The sequence below is a fragment of the Triturus cristatus genome, chromosome 1_2, assembly GCF_964204655.1.
Source record: "Triturus cristatus chromosome 1_2, aTriCri1.1, whole genome shotgun sequence".
Classification (NCBI taxonomy): Eukaryota; Metazoa; Chordata; class Amphibia; order Caudata; family Salamandridae; genus Triturus; species Triturus cristatus.
The window spans coordinates 22,621,179-22,627,178 of NC_140580.1; the positions used below are offsets into that span (position 1 = coordinate 22,621,179).

The window sequence follows — 6,000 nt, forward strand, 5'->3', positions numbered from 1 at the left end:
GCTACCACTAGGATAGCTTTCATATAAGGTTGTCTTTAACCATTCACCATAAGGGGTTGTTTGGACTGATACAAGGTGCCCACTAGAACTAATGGACAGCATATATCAGGCCACCTTCTCACATGGCGGACGTGAGAACCACTGCTCGCGGGCGAAAAAATGATTTTTCTGCACCACCAGCACCGCGGTGCCACCGCACGCCATCCTAATAGACCCCAAAGTGTCAATAATTACTTAATAGCTCACCTATTTGCTCCTTTAGCAACATGTGCTGCAGTTTCTATAACTTGAAAAAAACATATGTTGCAATGCCGTCTATCAAATAGTATAATCTAATGTTGTCTACACACCTGTCATAGATGTTAATTACAGTTAATGATATCGAAGCCCCTGGACCTTTATTTAAAAGAATCTTCAGTAAAGCTGGTGACACCCTCCGGTCAAGCTGTAAAATCGAGAATGGGCTCATTACTTAGCTCAGCTATTCTAGTCTGCCTGTTAACAGCTTAGTTCCCTACTTACTTTGTTAAGCATATGTCATCGAGTCTTCGCCTCCTTGTGAACCATCCGTCCAAGACGCCAGTGACGGTCCTCACTACCGCCGCGTTTTTTGAAATCATGAAAGTCATGTGCACGTATGCCTATGGTTCCTTATTGAAAGTAATAGCTTGTTCTGGAGTAATTATTACTTCATCAAAGGTTTTAGGAGTTGGTGTGGGAGTTGTTGAAGCCCTTTCTGTGCGTGCTATTGTTCTTTTTAATTAAGCTATGGATGGCATTTGTCCAGTAGCTTCTTTAGGAATTCTAGGCAGCTGTACTTTTAGAAGTGCACTGGTGGGTCTTTGTGAGCTTGTGCTAGCCTCTTTGATGTTTTCAAGTGCACCTCTAACTTCAGTTTCTGTAATGTTTGGGGATGGTTATGTTCCCTGATGTACATTACAGTGGTTTCTCTTGAAGTAGCACGGCCGTAACATTTATTGGAATAATATTTAGAACATTTCCAATTGACTTTTAGGCCAGTTTGTTTCTCCTGCTTGTAGACATACCCCATGTAACAAAATAAAAAGTTTCCTTTCTGGGATATTATAAATTGTGCTCCTTCAGTTATTTTGATGTTGAATATTCTATATTAATTGTATATAAGAATTATTAAACATATTGCTATATTTGTTAATGTTTTAAAATGTTCATTTTTTTAAAGTATACTTAAAAAGTTTGTCTTTATATTGTTGAAAATAATAATTTTTATCCTTTATGTGTGGAATCTTCTCATGGAGTTTATTTTTCTGAAATAAAATGCAAGTTATATTATTATTTGTTTTATCACATTTTTATATGGGGTGGGGAGGGCCTTTGGGATGGGTTTTGGGTTTGGGTGGGTGTTTACAGGTTTATTTAATGCATTTTGGAAAATACTTACATTGGGGCCCATTAGGATGGCGGTCGGAAATTCTCCCCGACCGCCATGTTAGCGGGAAAAGAACATCCGCAAGGACCGTGGCATAACCGCCGGCCCAATTAGGATGCTCCACAGTCAAAATCCGACCGCGGCAGTCGGATTCTGGCAATTAACATTGCGGCTGTCGCTGCTGCCAGCAGCACCGCCGCGATTTAAAAAAGAGCATGTCCTGCATATTCCTGCACTGGGTGGCAGGCACTGCACAGTGCCTGCCACCTGGTACAGGGGCATGTAAGGGGGTTTCATGGGTACCCCCAGTGCACCCACACCCCCCAACACATTGCGGGCCCGCAATGGGCCCCCAGAGACATTCTCTGCATGCCTTTCCATGGCGGTTCCACCGCCGCGGAAAGGCTGGCTACCACTGGCATCATAACTGTGCCGGCGGTGCTTGGCCTTGATCCGCAACAATTGTAGTGGTCCAGCTCCGCCCGCCGGCAAGCGGGCGGACTGCAACCGGTGGAAAAGTGGCAGGCGGAAAATCACACCGCAGCGGTGGCAACCGCGATGCTAATTGGACCGGCGTTTTTTTGGGTTTCGATGACGGGCGGATGGTCGGTGTTTTTGACCAACAATATTATGGTTTCGATAATTTTGTGTTTTTTTAAATAAGTATATAGTGCCGATATTATTGCTGTCTATATTTTTGTGTCAAAATAACTGTAGGTCGATATTATGTCAGTCGAACTTATGTCACTGATTCATTTCCAAGATGATACAACTTAACTACCCTTGTTGTCCAGGGATACCTATCATGTGCTACAGAAGTGTCATAGGGACATCTGGTCATATATGGGACATACTGCAGTGGTCAAAATGACTGCCGTTCCTAAAATGTTTAACATTTTCAAGGTCATCCCAGTCAGTGCCTTGACAGCGCTTGTTTATCCATCCATCTATCTATCTATCCATCCATCCATCTATCCATCCATCCATCCATCCAGATGCATAGAGTGTAACACGCTGTTAACCATTCTTCAGTGTGAGGAGGGGGCCATAACTGATGACACAGCTCAAGTGAGTCAACATGTCCCTTCCTTAATAAATAGGGCATTATACTCCAAGCCCCTGCATATCGGGTTTTATGCCACAACAGTTTTTGATGTTTGTTTTTACAAAGTCACATGACCGAAACCAGGATGGAACTCATGGAAGGAGTTACATTTATGCCCAAAGTAACATCAAACTTAATATATATCATCAGTATTATGAAAGTTATCTCCCTACATAAAGTCAATGTTACATGCAATCTGGGAGGCACTAAAAAGTAATTTTTCTCAGAAACGTATCTTTGCACTGTAGTAATAAATGTTTGGATGCGTGTAAAATTGTAGAATTTCTCTAAACAAGCAACGTCTTATTGTGTTACATTTATTTACAATGGCATGGCAAGGATGAAAATGTGTATTTATATATTTTGTATATGTATTTTTTATGTTTGAAGCACAGATGACATAATTTCAAATAAAAATTATTTTAGCAAAGTTAGCAACCGTCAGGAAACGAAAGTGAAACAATAATGTGCATATCCAACCAGTTTTTCTTCATGAATTTGTAAAAAAAAAAATGCTGCAGAGTAAGAACAGACAAATGGCGTTTTCTACATTTGGAAGGTTAGGGGAATTTAGTTCATTGCTGTGTTTTGGCTACAGGTGCAGTTACACTAAAGCAAATCAATGAGACACACATTCCTTGCTACGGCTTAGTACACAGAACGTAGCTCCACAGTGGCCTACCTTTCAAAAGTATTTCACAAAGGACACTCGTAAAAAAAGAGGAATTAGCAAACTGACACGTTTGGAGAAGAGAGTCAAGCAGTTCAAACTATGAGAAAAATAAGGTACGCCCACTCTTGTAACCCTTGAGGGCGTGAGCTGAAGGGAATTTCCACACAATCAGTGTTTGATGAATGAAGGTATGCACTGAAGGAATGAGGGCCAACGCAAAGCATGTTATTTATGTCTGTGTGCGTTCCAACACTGAGTTCAGAACAGCGGCCAACACGGACAAATACCTACAGATCTGTTCATATGGTCTGAAGTAATATGAGATGTCATTCACAGTTTTAGTGTTGGGGATGTCGTTTGATAATCAAACCACCAACAGCTGTGGGTCAACACATTTCCCCAAAAGATTCCCCACAATAATGTAGATTTACATTTGATGTTTTGCTTGTCATTGCTGCGTTCTTGCCCCAGCTCTCAAAGCATCAGCACTTTAAATAGGCAGGTACTATCAGGTACCGAGCACACTCACTTGTTGTATATGAAAGGGAGATTACCAGCACTTCTCAGGAGTGGTGCTACATTTCTAACAATTGAAAGTCTCAAAATGTCCACATTAGCCGAGACTCGTTAACCCAGCCTTGTTTTTTCCTATATGTTTTGTACCTTTGCTTCCAGGGCCGTTTCTAGGTGTTTTGCCGCCCTAGGCGAGAATTGAAAAATGCCGCCCCCTCCCTTTTACTACCATCACTCTCTCCCCCTGTCATCCAGGCTAGAAGAGCTAATGCATTAGATATAAAAGAACTTGTATTCAACATTAAACAATAAAACACATCAAGCATTAAATAACTAAATGCGACATTCAACGACTATGAGTGACATTTTCTCGCGAGCAAAATCAAGCAATGAAGACAAGGGAAACAAATAAATATCAGAAATGACACCCATTTGAACAACGAGAAACACTAAGAAGATCTTAAAACTGATTGCGCGGATGGCATGACGCCGTTCCTATGCATTATTTATTGTAAATCTTGCATAAACATCACGTGTTTCAACATCCATTCTAGACCATCACATTGCATATAGGTGGGTCATTACTTAAATAAACTATGTTGCATGTACATAACTTCTTTATTTTATTAACTGTGAAAGTTCCACAACTCAAGTATTGAAATGTCACACGTAGGAACACTGCATACAAGCAGTAATGCACACAAACAACCTAAAACATGGCAATTAACTTCAGTTTTAATCTGTAACAGGCACAATTCTATGTTCACCTCACCCTACTACCTTCAGTTGCAGCCATAGTTGATGCTCCTCAACAACACCTTGTCAGCTGCCCCAAAAATTAAGTGACACAGTCAGCTGACTCATGGACACCGCCACAGACAGACAGGCACTAGGCAAGCCTCAGCCTCACCGGCAGTCACTGTGAGCCAGCAGCCATGGTGCTGTAATCTATTAAAAACGAGTCTCATCAACCCTAATAAAAATCATGATTACCCCGAAAGCAGTCCGTGCTACCTACACTGCCCTGCAGCAGGCGGCACAGAGGACCTGCCTTCATTTAAAATTAAGATAGTCAATACAGCTGACTCACGGACAAGTAGCTGGGCATTAGGCAGCTGAGGCACACAGGTCACTCACAGCAGGCAGCATTAATTCAACATTACTGCTCGACTCACCGACACCCAAAAATAATTATACCCTCCCCCTTTCCTCGGAAGCACAGATCACACCACAGCAGGGCTGTCAAAGAGAGCTATCCAATGCTGCTCTGCTGAGTGACGCTGCTGACCTGTGTGAACTTCTGCTACAGTACAGGGCACAGGCAGGCAGGTGATCACGACCGCGCTACAGTACAACTGCTAATTTAGGAAAACCAATACCATCCATTGCCAACCAAATAGCAGATAAATTATATACTTTCAGGGGGCACAGTGACGCACACTTACTTTGCGTTGCTCACTGCAGCAATTCCGTTCCGGGCCGCCTCGTGGCCTCAACAACTCCTGCTGCAAGCTAAGCTCACCGCGGCAGTCCTTCCGGCACCAGCCTCGAAAGTCTTCTCAGACACTGTGACCTCTCAGCGGCAGCTGGAGCACAGTGGTGTTCTGGGCTCCACAGCAGCCGTTGGCCGCGGTCCTGGGGTTGGGACCGTCCGGGTCCCTTAGTCGCGTTGCAGTGCTTCACATTAATTCTTAAAGTAAAGCTGTGTGCCCCGCCCTCCCTCCAATAGAATTGTAGCCAACCCTCGCGCCACTGCGGAGGCAGCAGGACACCCGACCCCGCCTTTTAATTTCTGCACGGCCGGTTTCAGGAATTGTTACAATGTTTGTAGCTAGCTGCAGCTTAGCCAGCCCCCATAAGCCGCCTGCTGGGAGCAGGGTGCATGCTGCCACTCCACCATGGTGAGACAGTTTCAGTCAGGAATTGGAAACTAATAGCAGTTAATAGCATGTTTTTGCCGCCCTAGGCAGCCGCCTAGTCTTGCCTAATGGTAGAAACAGCCCCGTTTGCTTCCCCATCTTAAATGAGGTTAACAGTAACGAGATTGATAAGAAAACACAAATTGATGAAGACAATAGTTTTCAAAGGTTTTCTCAAACTTTCACCACCACACAAAACAGGAACACACAGGAAAATGCAGTGCAAGTTTCACACACACCCACACCCTCCCCCCTGCCCCCCAAGGATGATGAGGATCAGTCTAATCAGGTGTGGTGGAGGTCCCTAGCCAGCATTGCTCAGTCACTGATCCAAGGTGACCTCTTCAGCGGAATGACCATCACAATTCTGTCCTGAAGAAAA

At 43.5% G+C, this 6,000-nt stretch overlaps 1 long non-coding RNA gene across 1 annotated transcript in view; it reads right to left on the reverse strand.

The window, feature by feature from the left end:
• Positions 1 to 5,398, reverse strand: part of LOC146866667 (uncharacterized) — a 403,211-nt gene extending 397,813 nt beyond the window's left edge. The window contains exon 1 of the long non-coding RNA XR_014965709.1: positions 5,145 to 5,398. This is a non-coding gene — a long non-coding RNA (uncharacterized LOC146866667). The remainder of the gene's footprint in view (positions 1 to 5,144) is intronic.
• Between the last annotated feature and the right edge of the window lie 602 nt (positions 5,399 to 6,000).